Source organism: Anguilla rostrata, chromosome 6 (assembly GCF_018555375.3).
Source record: "Anguilla rostrata isolate EN2019 chromosome 6, ASM1855537v3, whole genome shotgun sequence".
Classification (NCBI taxonomy): domain Eukaryota; kingdom Metazoa; phylum Chordata; class Actinopteri; order Anguilliformes; family Anguillidae; genus Anguilla; species Anguilla rostrata.
Window position 1 is genome coordinate 46,816,848 of NC_057938.1, and position 19,388 is coordinate 46,836,235.

The 19,388-nt window shown below is 46.7% G+C and overlaps 1 protein-coding gene across 18 annotated transcripts in view; it reads right to left on the reverse strand.

The window, feature by feature from the left end:
* The window catches only part of epb41l2 (erythrocyte membrane protein band 4.1 like 2), a 68,923-nt gene extending 50,082 nt beyond the window's left edge, over positions 1-18,841 (reverse strand). For 14 of the 18 annotated variants that reach the window (XM_064340083.1, XM_064340082.1, XM_064340077.1 and 11 more), the window contains exon 1: positions 18,676-18,837. The gene's annotated coding sequence lies outside the window, so the exon portion shown is untranslated. Of the gene's footprint in view, positions 1-3,502; positions 3,780-3,884; positions 3,907-18,675 lie in introns of those variants that run through there. The other 4 variants (XM_064340075.1, XM_064340070.1, XM_064340069.1 and 1 more) reach the window with 4 other exon arrangements.
* Positions 18,842-19,388: the final 547 nt, after the last annotated feature.

The window sequence follows — 19,388 nt, forward strand, 5'->3', positions numbered from 1 at the left end:
GCATCCAGGCGCTACAAAATGGCCTCCCCGCGTTCTCATGCTTTCAGATCCTCTTTGCTGTAAGAGGCTCATATCAGCAAGCGCTGGGGGGCGGGTGGGCGGGGCAGACGCAACACACCTGCCGTCACCACGCATCACAAGTTCATAGAGGGCTCCCACCGACCCCCCAAAAAACCTGCCCTGAGTAATGAGAGCATTCTGACACCCCTGAGAGAAAGACAGAGAGATTCCGCTCAGCCATGAACGCGCAGATTGATCAGGTCAAGGCTTAGAGTGACCCCTCAGGGGTCGCAAAGGGGCAGAGGGGCCGTAAGCAGCGGTAGGCTGATGTCATCGTTAGGGCCGATCAATGTCCTGTCTTTGGAGGCTTTTGGCAACATTTCACTTAAAACGTAGCTTTTTTTAATGAGTAACAGGACAGCTACAATTACTCAAGAAAGGATCGCTGCATGTTTTACAGAGATTAATGATAAGGGCCAGGCTGACATGCTGAAAGTCTTGGACACGTGTGCACATTTACATGCATGATGTAGCCTACATAAATATGTATGAACATGTATGACGTACACAGATGCACACATTAAAAAAATACTCGGAAGGCGTGTGGACATGAAGGGCGATTAGCTCACGCTAAGGTGATTAGGCATATTAATGAGGGGAGGAGTATCCTTGCGGTAACCTCTCTGCAATCTGGCCCAAGAAGAACACCTTCGGTTCAGTCCGCTCTGAGCTCGACTAAGCGCCCGTTTCCACCGGCTGGCGGGCCGGCGGAGGGGGGGGCTGCCCCCGAGGTCCGTGGGAGACGGGAGCTGGGGGAACATCTGCGCCGCGTCTGCTGCCGGATGTGGCCCTTGGGGGGGCCCCTGGGAGCTCCGCCGGGGCGGAAGACGGCTCGGAAGACAAACAAGCCGGGGGAGCGGGCCTCGGCGACAGGCTGACTGAGCGTGCGGACCGGCCACACTGTGAGACGCTGCTCAGTCACACTGAGACGCTGCTGCTCAGTCTCAGCCCAGTTCGAGCGCTCTCCTAAACTTCCTGATCTCACATAGGGAACGCTTTCTCTGAAGGCAACCCCTTAATCAACATGCTGCCTGACATGGGTTCAAACAAGGCAGCTACTGCAGCGCATGCTCCAGGGGGAGAGCTTAATGTGACCTGTTGAATGTCAAAGGAAAGTGCATTACACAGTCATTTTTAATGTAATCTTAAGATCAAGGCATCCTCAAACCCTTCCTGGAGCCATTAGTAGGTTCTGGCTTTTTTTGGGAAGCATTAGTGTGGACCCCAGAGCCAAACAGAATCTCAGCTCCCTGCTCTGCTGGGTCCATCTGCACTGCTGTTATAGCCAGTCCATGTACCAGAGCCTTACTGATACAGTCCCCCAATGAGAAGCAGCTGCTTTCTCCCCCTGTACACAATTGTCACAATGAGGCAATGTTGCAATTCCAGCCTACAGTCTACAGTAGGGCCCCAGTTAAACACGACCCATTTCGCTCACACTTGGATCCTGAGCCAGCATGAGTCTGGGGCCCGTTTCACTCACCGTGGCCCGTTTTACACTCAATGTGTCCTACTACACACCCAACATGGCCCATTTGGCACTCAACATGTCCCACTAAACACCCAATGTGGTCCATTTGACACTCAACGTCTCCTAATAAACACCCAACATGGCCCATTTGACACTCAACGTGTCCTGCTACACACCCAACATAGCCCATTTTACACTCAACATGTTCTGCTACAAACCCAATGTAATCCATTAGACACTCAATGTGTCCTGCTACACACCCAACATGGCCCATTTCAGGCACACCATGGCACAGTACACTCTCAGCATGACCTGTTACACACTCAGCATGGTCCGTTACACACCCAGCATGGCCTGTTTCAGGCACAACGCGACCCGTTTCACGCTTGTCATGGCCCGTTACACAAGCACCCTGGCTCGTTACACACTCATTGTGGCCTGTTACACACTCGTTACGGCCCGTTACACACTCACGGTGACCAGTTACCCACTAACCACAGCCCGTTACGCTCTCTTACAGGCCCTCCAATAAAGGACCCGCCCTTCGTCCCAGAGCAGCAGCTGCACAAGCACCGGTGACTTATCCGCCATCTTCCACAAGCACTCACCCCACACGTAGCGCACACAACCCTTTCTATCAACCAAAGGGTAAACAGGGAAATCTCATTTTCCTACCGGCTGGCCGTAAGGCCGAGCCAAGCCATTTTTCCCCCCTTCCTAAAAGGCTTGTTTCACCATAAAGCGAATCCAATGTTTATGACACGCGTTATGTAATCTGTGCTGCACCATCTGTTGATGATCCAATAAAGAAGGATTCAGCCATGGGAGGCAAACAAGGGACGGCAGACCAGCGCCAAATCACGCACTCGAGACTTCGGCATACGTGACCGCGAACCCACGCACCAAACTGAACATGCGCCAAACCTCTGTTTTTCAACCGCGGTCTTAATCGCAGATACGATATGAATGTGAAGCTATTAATATCTGCTGTTTTAGCCCCAGCAGAGACAGGAATAAACAATGGAGCTCAAATTGGCCCCCGACCCCCGGCCCCTGGCCCCTCGCCCCCAGCACGGTCCCGAAGCGATGGCCGCTGTTATGCTTAGCGTCTGTACCCCGCGGAGAGGTACAGCGAGAGGGGGGGACGCTTCAAAGGGTCCGGGACGTGCCGGCTTTCTGATCCCAGCGCCGTGACCCCCCTACCCCCTTAAAACAAACACGGGCCGGGGGAGAGGGAGGCGGTACAACATCGTCAAAGGGTCGCCTTGGTTTCACGCTAAATTTGGTTCCCTGCTTCATCACCGGAACGCGGGATACCAACTCAGTTTTAGCTTTTCAAATATTTTTAAGATCTTTGCAAGATCTCAATTCATTTTTTTTTTGCCTTACTCTATAACCCAAAATTTTTAACTTCTGCAGAAAAGGTGTCAGGGTTTCAGAATCACAAAGGATGCAAACACATAACCGTCACATCCTCAATTGTCAATAAACGTGCTTGTCCACATGTGGAATTTCGCCCTTAGACATTGCATTTCACCCTTCCAGATTGCATGTCGATGCTCATGAGCGTGACGCTGACACTTAGCATGAGAAGAACACTGCACACACTGGTCTCATTAATGTTTCATGAGCATATAGCAAAACAAGAGGAACAAACTGCAGATGCAGCGCATTCCAGGCTGCAAGTCACAGAGGAATTCATCTGACAAGGCTAAAGATTACACGTAGACCCGATTTGCATTAGCTCTTTGAAATCGAATCTTTCTATTGACAGAGAAGCTCTCTGGTACTTCAGCTGAGTCCAGTCCTGTGACCCCAGAGAATCCCGTTTTATGCTGCATGGAGCCCTGAAAACATGCCTTTGTCACGCCAAGCCAAAAATCGTCTGAACCCGCTAACCGACGAACCGCGCCGCTGACCGTGACCCGCCGCCGGGCTCCGCGGCCGGGGCGGGGCGGGGCGGACGCCTACCGTGGTCGCTCGCTCGTTCTCTGGCCAGCTCCGTGCTCTGCTGCGGTCCTCCCGCCGATCGGGCTCCTGTCGCACTATGCTGTCATTACACAGCCAGGCAGCCTCCCCACACAGAGAGAGAGAGAGAGAGAGAGCCAGGGAGAGAGAGAGAGAGGGGGAGAGATGGGGAGGGAGAGTACACGTGAGAGAGGGAAAGAGTCAGAGAGAGGGAGGGAGGGAGGGAGGGAGAGTATGCGTGAGATATGGAGAGTGAGAGAGCAAGGAGAGAGGAGAGAGCGACAGAGAAAGAGAGAGAGTGAGAGAGAAAGAGAGGGAGCGTAAGAGAACGAGAGTAAGCGAGAGAGAGTCACAGCTGAGAGGCGCAGACCCCACCCAAACTTACAAGCCTGCCAAGAGAAAGGACCTTCCGAGCTATGAGAGAGGTGACCAGAGGAAGGAGACTCCACATCTCCTCCCCTCTCCGTCTGCAGCAGGACTCTTTCGTCAGAGGGTTCCGTGCCCCCCCCCACCTCCCCCCTCCCTCTCCACACACACAGCAGAGCCCCTGCTGCTGGAGTTTAACTCTTCTGATGGGTCATTCTGCTCTGCCGAGCCAGAGCTTCGCCAGGAAAAACAAAGAGCAGCTCTAATAAAAACATCACCTCTGAGGAGCTCTTTACATACCGTCCTTTCCGGCCTACCGAAAGCGCTCTTCAGACACGGCCTTAAAACACCAAACTCAGCTTTCTGCCGGTGAATGACGCAATGGCGAACTCCGCGACTTTTGACTGGTATTCGACCCGCGGTGCGGAACGGTACTGCAGCTCGCGTGTCTTGGCGGGTCAGTACCGCAGAGTCGCGGACACCGAAGCCGTTCGCTCTGAACGCCAGGCTCCACGCGCTTTCGGTGCTCGTAAAAATGGGGGGGCAGGGGGTATAAGAAAAGCACATCTGCTCCTGGGGTAGGGAGGACCTTGTCAGGACGTGCCTGAGCGGAGGGATCAAAGCCGCCCACCCCACAGAGGTGAGGCTGGGGAGGGGGGGCAAGCCATCGGTCGTCTGCTCCTCCGGCGAGGAGGATGGGGAGGGGTTGAAGCGGGATTAAACTGCTAAGAATTTCCAGCCGCCTACAGGATGAAAAGGGAAGGCTGACAAAAGGTTTAATTGCCTGGGTTTGATGCCACAGAGGCCTTTCTTCCCTCCTTTGCCTGAACTCCTCACAACAGTATCTAATGCGGCATAAGGATCCCTTTATTAAGGTCAGGCCGGAGACAATGCTGCCATTTGAGGGGCACGAGAGCCGAGGCGCTAACCGCAAGGGTTCCAAACTGAGGACGGTACAGAGGCAGAGCTAGCGCCCCCTCCATCCACTGACATGACAAATGTCCCCCTGCGCTTTCTATACATTCGAGAACAAGAGGGGAGCGTCAATGGGGACATTGTTTTCCCCTGGTCCCCTACAGTGCCCGGGCTCACAGGCCATCATTGACTGGCCTGATAAGAAACGGGTGCACCCGAGACTTCAAAAATCTTCGGGGCGTTTCCACAGAGCTTTACCTTTTCCTGAGGTACCTTCACCGCAGTGAGCATGTGCACCACCGCCCTGCTTTTATTGTGGGAACAGGGAACTAGCGACCACTCGCGCACCGCCAGCGAGGGTTAATTCAATCTACGGCGGGGTAGACTTTCCCCGTCGTAAACATCGCATACTCCATCTGGCGCCTCCGAGGAATCGCTATGGCGACGGCGAGCTCCCGGTCGCCGGCGCGGCTCTGTTACCTCAGCGGTAACAAAAGGGGTCGCCACTCGAGAGGTGCGCAAACCGCCAGAGAGCAGGCGGGCGGGGTTTGAACCGGCATCCCTCGAGACTCTGCGCGCTAGGAAGCATCCAAAATAACAAGAGCTGCTAACACCTACAGCCACCGCCCACCGCAGCACAGAGAACTGCTTCTGCAAAGAGTTCCACACAAACATGACACAGTCTGTCATTTTATATCACTGAGATGATGCCAAAATTAATTTGGCGGTGTAATAAATTACTAAATAGTCTAAGCTACGCCTTCACAGGTTTCAAGTTCAGCCACAAAACTGGTGACTAGTTTTTTGTTTTTCAAACAAGGAAACTGCAAAGTATATAAAAAGGTCGTTGAGCAAGTTCACCTTTCCCAGAGATAAACTGTTCAATGGATTAGCCAATGGGAGAGCGTTTTCTCAATAAATAAAAGGTGCACAAGAAACACAATGGAATCTAATGCTGTTGCCAGGGCTTCATCTGAATTTACAGCACACAACACACCTTCATCCTGAAAGGCCAATCTGAGGCCACATTCCACACCCCCATCTGTTCTGACAGACCGCCCTTCAGTCCAGAAAATGAACGCTCCTTCCTAATGTTCATTGCTGATTTGGACTAGGAAGCTGCTCGACAGTCTTCTTTTGAAGTAGAAGATTAAAGCTAAAGAGAACCGCAGATACTTTAGCCTGTCAAATTTACAATTACTGATGATTTATTTTAATTTAAAACCCCTCATTCTGTTTTCAATTATCTGGTAATATAGGCCTAATAATGGTCAACAGTAATTTGGAGTGTAGTGACCACGAAATATAAAATACATCCTTTATGTGCTGGTACACCCCTTCTGACTCCAGCTCTGTTGACCAAATGTCAATAACGTGGTTGATAGTGAATCCGCTTTGTCGTCTATGAATTCTTCCCATAGTCCATGTCCATCGCTGGGGCAGCAAAACCAATTCACTCTCTGCTACAACGACCTACAGATTCTATGTGAACAATGTGGGGAGATCAATCACTGTCACCAAGCAAACTGCTAGGATCCTCCCCAAGACCAGACATGCAAGCCGCTGGACTGACCCTACATGCTCATCAAAGCCCAGACTCCCCCTCCTGGGTGGCTGGGACCTCCCATAACCCCCTGGAGCAGTCGTTAGCGTATTCCAGTGCACTGCGCTACCATTGCCATGGAAGTCACAGGAGAGGCCAGGGCTGCAATGGAGCTAATGCAGTCCATTCACTCCAATGACCACATCTGGTGCATTAGGGCACATCATGAAACGCGTCAACTAATCTTGTGCATTTTATCTACAAGTAAAAAGCTATTTATGATGGTATCGTCTCTATTCACTAAATAATTCAGTAAGGGCCTGATTTGCTAATACCTTTAGCATGTGCAAAGCATTTTAGCACATGGAAAAAGAACAACACAACCAATGATTGGTGCAAAACAAATACCGTGACCAATCATTGGCCGTGTTATTAGTTTTGTGTGCGCTAAAACGTTTTGCACATGCTAAAGGTCTTCATAAATCAGGGCCTTAGACATGGGCGCCCCCATTTCTGCTGCCCTAAAGGAATTTCTTCGCTTGGCGCACTGACTCGCCCTTATGATCTCTTTTCCAGATCTAGGGTTGCCATTTCCACACAGCAATCCAATATGGCAGCGCCATTAGTGTGTTTTCATTCAGGCGAGTCTCCGCTTGCTGCTAACGGGCGAAGCGGGTCGCAAGTCGGACCCCGGGTACCGGAGAGGCGTGGCCCTCCGGTGTCGTAACTGGAGCTGTACTTTTCGGGACCTCCGCACGCTTCCTGTCTGTGACCTCCCCCCCCCCATGGCCCCGCGGAGCATCTGTTACTCCTCTCTCCCGGAGCCCCTCGGGCTCCCCGTCTGTGCGGAGAGGCGAGGGGGCTGTCCCCCGCCGGCGGGAACGCTAGCCTCCGCGCCGCCTGTCGCTCCTCCGCGCCACAGGATGGATTTCCTCGGGGATCGGGGCGATGCCCAATGCCACATGGCATGCATTCCAATTCAGAAAACAATGGAAATGAGCCTCAAAAATACATGGGCTCAGGAGAAGGAAGGGGAGTTGAGTTTCACCACATACTTACGAAATTTAACATATGTTTTATAAACTAGCTATTATAAATGCAATTCGACCAAATATGCCAGATTCCTACAAGTCAACATTCATATAGTATGTACCTGATATAAAAATTACAATGTTGACCAGACAGACAGAACACAAGGCATGGAGACGGCAGGAGAAAGACAAACCGCTCCCCAAACCATTAATCCTGATGGCAGCGGAATAGAGGGGGTGCTGTTATTGTGTATTAAGCCTGGACCCTCTCAGCTGATGTCATAGGATCGTGATGTCCATGGGCTCGGCTGAAAGGGCGGGCCGGGCCCCGAGCGGACCCCTGAGGGAACACATCTGCGCTGTGTGGAACCGTGCGGACCCCGCCCTCGTTATGGAGCCCGGGGGTCCCGAGGGGCTGCAGCGCGTGCGGGCTGCCAGAGGTACTGCTCCAGCACGGGGCTGGGACTGCTCTCTCCCACCCACGTCCCATAGAGAGGACTACCTGCTGACTTAACCATATACCTCACCCTTTCATTTCAGTAACCAATACCTCACCCTTTCATTTCATTAACACATACCTAACCCTTTTATTTCATTAACACATACCTAACCCTTTCATATCATTACCCTATACCTAACACATACCTACTTTGTTAACCCATACCTAACCCTTTAGTTTAATTAAATATTAGAAGACCATTCACAATTCTGATGCAACAATATTTTTGCATTATAAAATACAAAGCCATATGAGTACATTTCAGGAAAATTTGCTCATGAAAATTGGTGTGTGCTAACTGTAAGAATAATTTAGAAGCACATCCGCTAGTTTGAATGCATTAGTGTGCTCCTAAACTATGGGGCACATGTGCTCCTTGGGAAAAAATAATGTTACCATGGAGCCGTGTTTTCCAAATAAAACTCAATAAGAACTCAGTGATATCCGTTATGTTGACAATTTCAGATTCAATTTAGTCTAATCCAACAAAGAATGACCTTCCTGGTCACGCAAAGCCCACAGTGTGGGGCTGACAAAGCAGTGGCTCTAATTTGCAGACACTGTCCAGGTCTGAGAGAAAAACATCCTCTAGTACAGTACGGAGAGCAGGGGGGTACAGTAACCATAGAAATAGGCGCCCTGCGCAAATTGTAGAATGGCAAACCCTGTTGGTTAAGCTGCCCTAGTTTAGGTCAAACAAAACAAAACAAATAGGGGGGAAAAAAATCTTTCACCTGAATAGAAAAATAAAAACAAGGCGTCCATAATCCTCGTTTTAACGTCGCCATCTGTCGCGCGCTGAGACGGATTTCGTATTTATTTATTTTTTTTGGTGTCAAAATAGTCTGTATTCAAACGCTGGAAATTCACTCCTCTGGCATTAAACGGTGGATTACGGGATTACAAAAGGCAGGGATGCAAAGCGCTGATCTGCGCTCGGCTGCAAAGCCTGTGCCGTGACATCATGTGATCCGGTGTCTATTTGCGGCTGCAGGGCCCTGGATAAACAAAGACCTGTGGGGGGGGGGGGGGGGGGGGTTTGGTGAGAGAGAGAGAGAGAGAGAGAGAGCGAGAGAGCGGAGCTTGTGCCCAGTGTGGTACTACAGCCATGATTTATTCATTTAAGAGGGAGGCAGGGGGTAAGAAACGCTGAATGAGTCTACGGGCGCTGCCTCCAAATCGCAGCATCAGCGCTGCTTCTGAACCGCACTGCAGGAAACGCAGCCCGTGGCTGTACGTTTGGGGGGCTCGGCCTGCGTAGAGAGAGGCTGTTCCTCGGCCAAGCCCCCGTGTCCTCGCCTTTTCTCTCAGCACGCCGGGGACATGAAACATAAAGAAGAGCTGCCCGTAGGCAACCCGAACGCGACAAAAAAAAGGCGTCGTGCAAGGGGGAAGCGTGACGAACACAAGCGCGTACTGTATTTAATATAGAGGGCGCCAGTGTATTTAAGCGGCTGCAGACCCCCGGCTGATCCCTAAATGGCCGCCCCTTCCCCCCTCCCCCTTTTATTCCCGCTGAAAAGGCAGCGTGTTTTTCCGAATGCGAATAATTCGATCGCTCATAACCGCTCGGCCGGGCGTGCACGCCCTCGGTCACGTGGAGCCGGCACGGGCGCCGGCTGCCGCCGCTGCTGCTCAGGTGCTCGGGGGTTGCCGTGGAAACGGCGCCGTGTCAGCACTCGCAGCGAGCGAGGCCTGCTCCCGGCCGCTCGTTGCGAATCCTAACACAAACGTGCCCCTGGGTGTCTAAACGAGCGGCTTCGCTGCACTTGAGCGCAAACCACAGCATTTGAGCCATTATAGCACACACCTTGTGCACACAATGTCCAAAGAAAAGGCGAAATAAATTGTGGGAACAATTTAAAACGCTAAAAAAAAATACTGACATTCTTCTGAAAGAGAGCCGATTTCCACCTGGCTCATGAAGGCTCCTCCCGAGCCGAGTGTTGTTCAGACGGACTTTGGTTTGTGAACCAGGACCAGGACTGACCATATGCGACCATGGCTTTCATCAGCTTTCTGATTAGCCCGATGACAGTCGAGCCACGAGCTCCAAAAAGCAGGACCACGTTTCCAACGAGCGCGGATCCATCCGCGGCAGTCCTCGAAAGACCCTCCCGATTTTGGCACGGGGCACAGGGCACACCGGGCCCGCTGGCCTCGGGGCGCGGGCGACAGGGCCTGTGTTTACGTTCCCATGAAGGGGCCATCTGCACCTCCTGCAACCCGACACAAACAGCTCCTGAACTCTGGCCCGCTGAACGGGGGGGGGAAGGCGGGGGGGTTAGGGGGGACAGGAAGTCTGCCGTGGTGACACGCTCCTTCCTTCCCATTCAGACGCAGTCGTTTCCTCTGTGCCGCGGCCGATCCCATTCTTAATTCCCATCCTCCTGCCTCGTGTTCCTCCTCCGAACATTGACCTTTCCCCCAACGGGGGCCTCCATCAAAGCACGTTAACACCAGCTTCATCGCATTCCCCCATTCATAGCCTACTTGTTTATATAAACTTAAATGGCGGTGTTGTGAATAAACACTTTTCAACGCAGTTACATTTTATTCGCCATCATTATCGGTACAGGAAAAAACGTTTAGCTGGAAAAGACTTCTGGGGGGGGGGGGGGGGAAGCGCTAAAAGCTTTTCCTTTGATGACAAGTGCTATTTAAATTCCCCAACAGCCCCTCCCTCTTCGCGGAGACCCTCGCGACTGAATCCCACTCAGCCTTTAAGGTAATGAAAGCAGTCAAGCGCCCCTTTTCACCGGGGCTAAATGGAGGTTCAAGACGAGAGCCCGCCCCACGGAGATGATTAGAGGCTGCGGCCCGCTTAAGTTGACGGAGGGATCTGCTAATGGCGGATGAGACGCGGGAGGATCGCACCCCCGTCACCGCTGGTAATGGGTTAGGGGGGGGAACAAGACCGTCTGTGAGCGCTTCGCCTATTAGTATTCAGCGGCGGACCGCCACTTTTCAGAAGGGGGCAAGGGAGGAAAACCCTCAGCTGGTTGGACAAAAGCCCCGGCCCGATTACTCGCTCTGGGCCGCGGAGGCGGAAACCTCCACCTCGGACAATTTCCTGATGGGAACAGTGGGACCCGGCGCGAGGCATTCTCGCACCTTCCAGCGCCCGTCCCCCGGGCAACCAGGAACGAGCAGCGAGCGCTCATCTTGTTTTTACAGCCCGGCCTTTTTTTTTTATCACCGTCCGTCATCCTGCGCGACCCCTCGCCCTCTCTTTCTTTCTTTCTTTCTCTCTCTCTCTCTCTCCTCAACAACCCCCTCCCCAGCGAACTGTAAATGTAGGCCAAACGCACAGCGAAGACGACGCTGGAGAAAAAAAGAGGCCCGGCCGCTCGATGGCTTCCTGATTGAAACTGAAGTCTGTACCGAACTCATTTTCCGCATATAGGCCTAGTTCATTAAAAAGGGATTTGGAATGAAAAATGACTGTATCTAGTTCAAAGACAACACCTTTTTTTAAAACTAGAACAAAATGGAACCAACTGTGCCATGCAATGTGGGTTAGGCTAATTCAGTCTGAGAGGACTATTTATAACAGAGGTCACACAGTATTCTGATATGATATTCCACTGAAAGAATGTGGTTCTTTACGTTCAACTGGAAGTTTTTTTGTTCAATCATGATTCCGAAATTATTATTTTGATGAGCTTCCATTTTCCGTGCTGGAATCGTAGACAAGCTCCAAAACTGACGCTATAGAAAATTTCCAACATTTTGGTAACTTTGTGCCATAAACATCCACATCATTTCACAATCTGGCAGTTGCATCACAAAGCTGTTTAACATCACAGTGCACACATATAAACCTGAATGAATGTTACTGTAGAGACTGTGGGATGCATAATCCAGACCCAAAACTGCATGTTGAACAAATCCCCATTGCAGAAAAATAGCAGAAATATTGAAACGCTGGGAGTTTATTTTCCCCTACGTCTTTGGCAGGTAGAGAACAAGTTAATAAACGATTCCACAGCTTACAACTGTAGACAAGTTCTTGATCCAAATTATTTCTTCTATGCCTGTCACTGAAAGCCTTCTCAGCCAAATTGGACTCCCGCAGATAATCTCTTTTTAACTATATTTGGCAAAAGTCCAAACCTTTGGCACATAAGTCCCAGGGCAATGTTTCTTCCTCATCCTATCCATTTCAAAGCTGGATACTAACTGGGAAATTGCTGACTGTGTTTTCTTCCCACCCCACTCTTACATACTGTAATGACAAAAGCACTTTAAACCCGGTGTACTTAATTTTTTAAAAGAAAATATTATATTCTATTCAGATGTTATTTTTCTTTATTTCCAACTGACTGTATACATACTTAACCATAGCTTAGTGTTAACAATATATTTAAAGACATAGATCAGGACTGCCCTGCCCCTGGAGATCTACCATCCAGTAGGCTCTCATGCCAATCATAATTTGGCACACCTGATTCTAGGCAGCTAATATGCACCAAAGCAACAATGTGACAGTCAATCACATTATTCATGATTGAAAAATTAGGAATATGCTGTCAATGGTAATCTCTCTCGATTCATTAGTATTCAGCAAAGATAAATTCTCAAAATTTCCAATGTTTTGACATTGTTGTAAAACAAATTCCTTGGCAACACCCATATTCAGTTACCCTAGTTCAAATTTTAAAAAGGGGTTCCCTTAGATTCCTTTGTAGGGGACCACAGTTCTCTTTAGATGGCTGAAGAAAAGGCCTGGCTCGTAAAAGAACAATTACAAGGCCCCTGTGTTAAACTGGATGTCTTGATGACATCCAGGAATAAAAAGGCTGATTTTAAATTAGTCTGTACAGAACAACAAGTTTCCTTCACACATTTATGCTTTTCAGATTCACTAAAATCCTATGGTACAACACCAATTCATAAAGCTCACTGATTCTTTTTAAAATGTGACAATGAAAAACAAAAGAAGGACTAGTAAAAATAATATTTGTACAAGCCCTGCTGCATATGAGGAAAAACGCAATACTGCGAGGCCATGTTACAACTGTGCATCACTGCAGTCAAGACTCAGTGTCTGGATGTGCAGTTCAATAGCGAGCAATTAAAAACATGCATGCCACCATTTTATTAATCAATGTACTGTAAAGGACTTACAGCAGGACAACATGACCCACACAAGCCATTTCCCTTCTATGCCACGCCCTGCCGTCAAGTCATCAATAAGCACTCACTAAATTTACATTGACGTTTTTCTTTAACGAAGAAGACCGGCTCTTAATATGTCTGCAGACATAACCCTGACTGACGTCCGATGCAGCTGACAGGGTCGATGACACAATTCCCTGGGTTGCCGGCTTGCACACACGCCTGTGGTTTCCGAAGTTGTCCGAATATACGGCGGGCAGGGGGTGGCATGTGGGGAACAGGATGCCAAGCGAGGGGATGTTATGTTCGCCGGGCTTGAGGTCGAGTTTCAGGAACGGTTCCACTTGAACCCTGCTGACGTGTCGACCGTTCAGCGAGCGCAGCGTTCGCCGGGAGGAAGTGGCGCCGCGCTCCAAAGCGGGATGTTCCCACAAGCCTTCCGAATGGTTAGGCAATCTTCCCCATGGTGCGCTCCCGACTCGGGGGGGGGGGGGGGGGGGGGCAGGACATGTCAAAAAGCAGCTAGTTACAACCGAAAATGCAGCGGGAGATCAAATGACATTGCGAAATCCTTGCAAATTATAGAAACTCTCCCCCAACTTTTAATCTGCACTGATATTTTGTTACAACTGGCTGCTACAACTGAAAACAATCTTTCAGATTTAAAAAAAAAAATTGTTTTTTAATTGAAGCCAATGAATTTTTATTTCTTACGGCAGATCTGCATGAAAAACTATAGCCTATATTTTTCATAAATCTAATGTAAGGCAAAGAGCCTAACCAAAAATGAGGAACTGTTCTTTCGCCAAAGTTAATTGTGGGACTACATTCAAGTATTCTCAGGTCTACATGATTTTCATATCCAAGGGAATGACTAATCCCTTCAAAGTCAGAGCCTTCAAGTCATCAGTGCAAACACAAAATGGTATATAATGCAATGAGGGCATACTGTAGAGAAACCATGCCCTTACATGTCGTCTGGTGCGATTAGGCTACATTTAAACAGGAACAGGAGTGGAGTCTTAGGACAGATTCGACCGCAGACAAAGTTTTTACTCAAACATCTACTCAGGAAAGTGTCTTCAATTTATAATACTAACAATTTTTAAGTTTGTTAATGGTTGAACTATGACCCCTACTTCATTTAAAGACATTTTTCCAACTTCATTTAGAGAAAACTATATGCCTGCAGTAAATGTAGGTCTCAGAATTTCTGACAGTTGCCCATCACAGAATTGCTGGGGACCAATTGCATCGTGGTGTCTGCTACAGCCAGTGGGGATAGCTACTGCACTCGACCGGGATGACACCCTAAACTAGTCGGTAGAAACACCCTGAGATCCACAAAGCTCATCTCTCACAATGCTATAATCACCTTTATAAATCAAGGCCACATATTCAAGTACTTCTGAGTTTGAAGGTCAGCTTGAGAAGAAACTGGCCTAGTTCAACGCCCAGCAGAAATACACCACCAGAAATATTTACCCTAAATAGACAAAAAAAACCCCGCAAATCAGGTTTGTAAACTGATAACTAGCAAAATAGAACATATGACAAAATCGTTTTTGTAGTGGTTTTCTGCCACATGTTCAACAAGCCAATGAATTCTGCCACATGTTCAACAAGCACAATGTATTAACCAGTTGCATAAAACAAAGACTTTGCATGAATATAGGCAGTTTTAAATATTATGAGTCAAAGGCCAATATCAGATCTCCCAACAGTAAAATACAAACATTTGAACTTGTTTTCATCTTTACTTCCTCATCTAATCCTGACATCAATCTCAGAGCCTTAATCTGGTATGGCTGCAAGGCTGAAATTACATTTCACAGCAGGTGGAGTGGACATTAAAGCATGCTGTAACCCTTCCCCCCCAAAGGGTTATATCCTGCACAGTAAAAAAAAAAAAAAAAAAGAGCACCTGCATTTTGTTTTGGGGGAGCCAATTGTCATAGTGCAAGTACAGACTACCATTTCACAAAATCCTATAATTAGAATAGGAAGTGACTGCAAAAACAATGAATGAACACTCGTTAGCTATACTAATGCAGTGAGCCACAATGGGGCACTATATTGGTTTCCACAACCCTACAAACTCACAATGAACCTCTGGCATGTGAAAGTACTGAGTCATGAGAAGTTTTTTTTATTTTTTACTTCTGTCCACTGTTACACTACAGAGAATGTATCATACCTGTTGGACTGAACAACTTGCTAAATAGCATAAACATGTTCATTTTCCAGGACTTCGTAAAAATTATGAGAATGATAGCCTAATCATTATGCATATTATTTAAATGCATGAGGCAGGCATACCAAAAAGTTGACAACTTCTGAATAGTAAATAATACTTTGGCTTAATAAGATACGGTTAATGCAAAATACCGACTAAGCTATATAGCCTATTTCAAGCAACCAAGTTGTAGGCTATTACTCGCTTAAAAATTCTGAACAAGTTACCAATCTGAAGATGGCTTCAAACTCATAGAAAGCAACAAAGGTTAGATTCCTTACACAGGTCATTTTATTTAACAACTAGGCTATCTTCAGTGACTGATCAGATTTGAGTTTCACTTGACAATCATTGACAGTACCAAGTCTGCAGAAGGTTCCAGAATACATGTAGAAAAAGATATGAACAATGCATGCCCAGTCACTTAGTCCATACTCTATCCTGTCAGGATTTGGTGTAACTAGCTATATCCTGTCAGGATTTGGTGTAAATTTACCTTTGGCACTAAATTGGATTACCCATCTTTGTGCCTCACAGTATAAGATTGCAAATAAAAAAACACATGAACCTCAAAACAAGGCTTTAGTTTATTTCTGATCCCATTAATGGGTATTTCTTTAAAAGACAAGATGACTTAAACAAGCAAACATAAGGCTTAATTGAAGACAGAGAGACCATTTCACCAACAAGTGTAAACTGATCATGTAGCCTAAACTTTTTCTACCCCTGGCCCTAAAACAATGCTGAACTGCTGACCTGAACAACACAGGATTATAGTATTGCTTAAGGGGGGCTGAGACTATAGTTACGCTTTGGGAGAGGTTTTGGGGTTTTAATTACAGTTGGATCCATTCCAATATGGCTCTGTTCACCCATTTGGGTGTCTGCAAGCGAGGCTTTCCTCTGAGCTCTGACCATCTGTCAGCCCTCCTCATGATCTTCTACAAATATGACAGACAAATTTCAATAAAACAACAGAAACACATCCTAAAACAGTTAAAATTGATGGCATGCTATGCACAAACCACAAGTGGTGGAATACGCACAAAAAAACACTTTCCATAAATGTTCAGACATGAAAGACCATCTGGAGGAGGTATTAGGACACTGAATAGGCAGACATTTAAAGTCTACAACAAAGATGGGTTTTCCAATTTGTATCATTCCCATACTTTTCCACTTCTGAATCACATATCTGGAATTTTATTGATAATGAATAGTCTCCAGAAACTTCAGAAGTGTACCTATGAAAAAACAACTGAAATGCCTTAAATGGGTTTTAACACTGTATTGAGTTTCAAGGAAATTGATGATTTTCCCAGAGAACCCACGGGTCAAATTACGCTTCTAGTTGAAATGTTGCAAATCTCGTTGCCATCAAGTTAGCTCGCTGTACAGAGTGCCTGAAGGCTCAAGGCATGCCCACTCCATAAATGTAAACACAGCTGTAAGACAAACAGTAATGCAACCGTAGTCTCCTCCATAATACAATGCAAACGTTAAATGATTCGTGGATTTTAAATATAATTCGATATTTAACAGCTGTAAATATTTTACTTTCTTAACCAGATTGGAGAGCGTACTGCAACCCGTTTCCGAGTCGTGTTACCTGTGAAAGTTTACCGCTCAACAATCGTTTGGTAGGCACCGTTATAACGTTAGCTATAGTGAACCAATATGTATTAATCGAAACATACGTAAATATAATCTGTAATCTTTCCAAAATCAAATAAATAGAATATTATAGTGTTGGTTAAATGGTGCTCCTATTTGAATAGTCAAAGGGCTAACTAAATAAATGATAGCCAAGCAAACGAATTACGTTTATGTGCGCTAACGTCACAATGTTTTAGCAAAGATACGTTGCTAGCCACATAGCCTTCACATAACCCAGCATTTCCTTATGCAATGTTATTTTAAAATGCGAAATTGTTTTGGAAGCTAGCACGTAGGTTACTGTCAGATACACAGCTAACGTAACTACTCTGAAAGTATTGCGGTTAGGCTGACTAGGTCAACTAAATCACAGTCAGCAGCACTGTAGTATGGACCGCTGTGAGTAAAATGGCGTCGAGTTTTTCCAGTCATTCAAAAATACAATTACGCCGGACAGACACAGGCTACACCATGGGCTACACTACCTAACTTAGCCAGAACGTTTTATAAATTAACTTGCGACTAAACAAATGCTAATCTAACTAATTGATCATGTCAGATAGCTGACGTTCACTAACGAACAGATATATTTTAAATGTCCAAACATGTAATTAAAAGCTGTCGTTTTGAAATGCATAATTTCACATGAAACATGCAATTGGTAGGTCGCAATTAGCCACAACAAATTAGCAAATATCAGCACAGTAGTTTGAATACCCGAGCAATAGCACCCAGATAGCAAAATACCGTAATGTAAGGCAAGTTCAAACCCACTACTGCAGCCTGCATGCATACATGCATGTGGGTCGCGTGGATATTTATTAATTCGGGGATGGCTTGGTTGTTAAAATACAACGAGTGCGCACCAGAACAAGCAGAAACATCGAATCCACTGCTCACGAGATCCAAAAATCTGTAAATCCACCAGTCGAGGGATTGGCTCACAGCACACTCGTTACAGAACGCACGGGCATTTAAATGTAGGATACAAGCTAACGTTATCCAAGTATGTGCATCACGTTCGATAGTCAGTTAATGTCGTTAGTAAACATAACTAGCGAGCTATCTACTCATCAGATTAATTCAGAAATGCAATTGTAAACGTACCAACGATGCAAAACAAATAAAATGCCAGCTATGAAACTAGCTAACATTTTGTCCACAATATCTAATCAATTATCTGCTGTACATCGAGGGATTAGTCTAGCTGTAAACAGGGCATCAGTCTACAAGTTGCTAGCCAGAAATCTGCAAAACAGGAGTTGAGCTCTCTAATGTAAGGTTTACTAATGGTAGTTCAACTGAACAAGAATAAGCGCACCCATAGTTAACGGTTTTGTGTGGATTTATAATACTGCTTGCAAAACACGATCAACCAGTTCATCGTGAGCTGGACAGTAAACTAGCTGGCTAGCTACCTCCATACTGCACCCTAATCATTTAAAAGGTGGGCTAGAACCAAGCGATGATTTTTGCTAGATGCATAATTAATGAAAATGGATCAAAACAATGTAAAATATGGACTCATTCTAATAAGATGGCTGTAATTTACAGATGCTGCAACCCCAGCCATCTCATTCCAAATTGTTAACGCTTGCCAAGTAACGTTAATTTAGACCAGACAATATTAGCAGACTATCATCAGATAGCCACCGTAGCTTCATAGCTAGATAGCAAACATTGGCGTTAGCATTCGCATTGGTTTCCCACAAGTGTTCTGAAATCAACGCAACATGTTCTAATAATCTAGGTCTAATCATTTCTATAATGCTACAATGTGTAAACGATCAATTAACCAGACTGTCCTACCTGATGCAGGAAAGATGGGCAGAATCTGGTCTTCTCTTTAGCTAGCTACGTGGGCTTGTAAAAATGTGCTCCAACCAACCAACAAAATCTCAAATTGAAATTCCCAGACCAAAATCTGGCTGGGAGGAAAGCCAACGCAGCCGAACCATCCCCCGACCAAGCAGATGGACTCGTCCTACTGAACTTTCATTGGCCTTGGAGCAAGGCGGTTCTCAAAAACTGGAGTATGATTGGTTTTTGGAACTGTCTTTAGAAATGCCTAGTTTTTCATTGGTGGAGACCAAGTTGTGTTATGAACAGTCATATGGCGAGCGTCACTTTAGGTTAAAAGGCTCCCACTACTGATCATAGTGCGTAATTGCATCATTTTCATATTGACTATTAATTTACGATTATATGCAATATCATAACTTGTTATACTTATTACGTACACTATTCGAGATATACAAATTGCTAATGCAGTAATACAAATATCAAATTCAATGAAAAATCTGTATGTAGGCATTGCTTAAAAGCAACGTGGAATTCATCTGGTTTAAATACTATATCCTCACAAAAGCTACATAACCCAGAGTCATGGTGCTACAAACCATTGGTTATTTTTTGTAGAATAATAAGCCTCTTCACAGCAGATGTTTTATAGACAACCATGCAAACCTTGCTCAAAATATGACAACACCATATGGCAACACCAAGCACACACATCAGGTTGA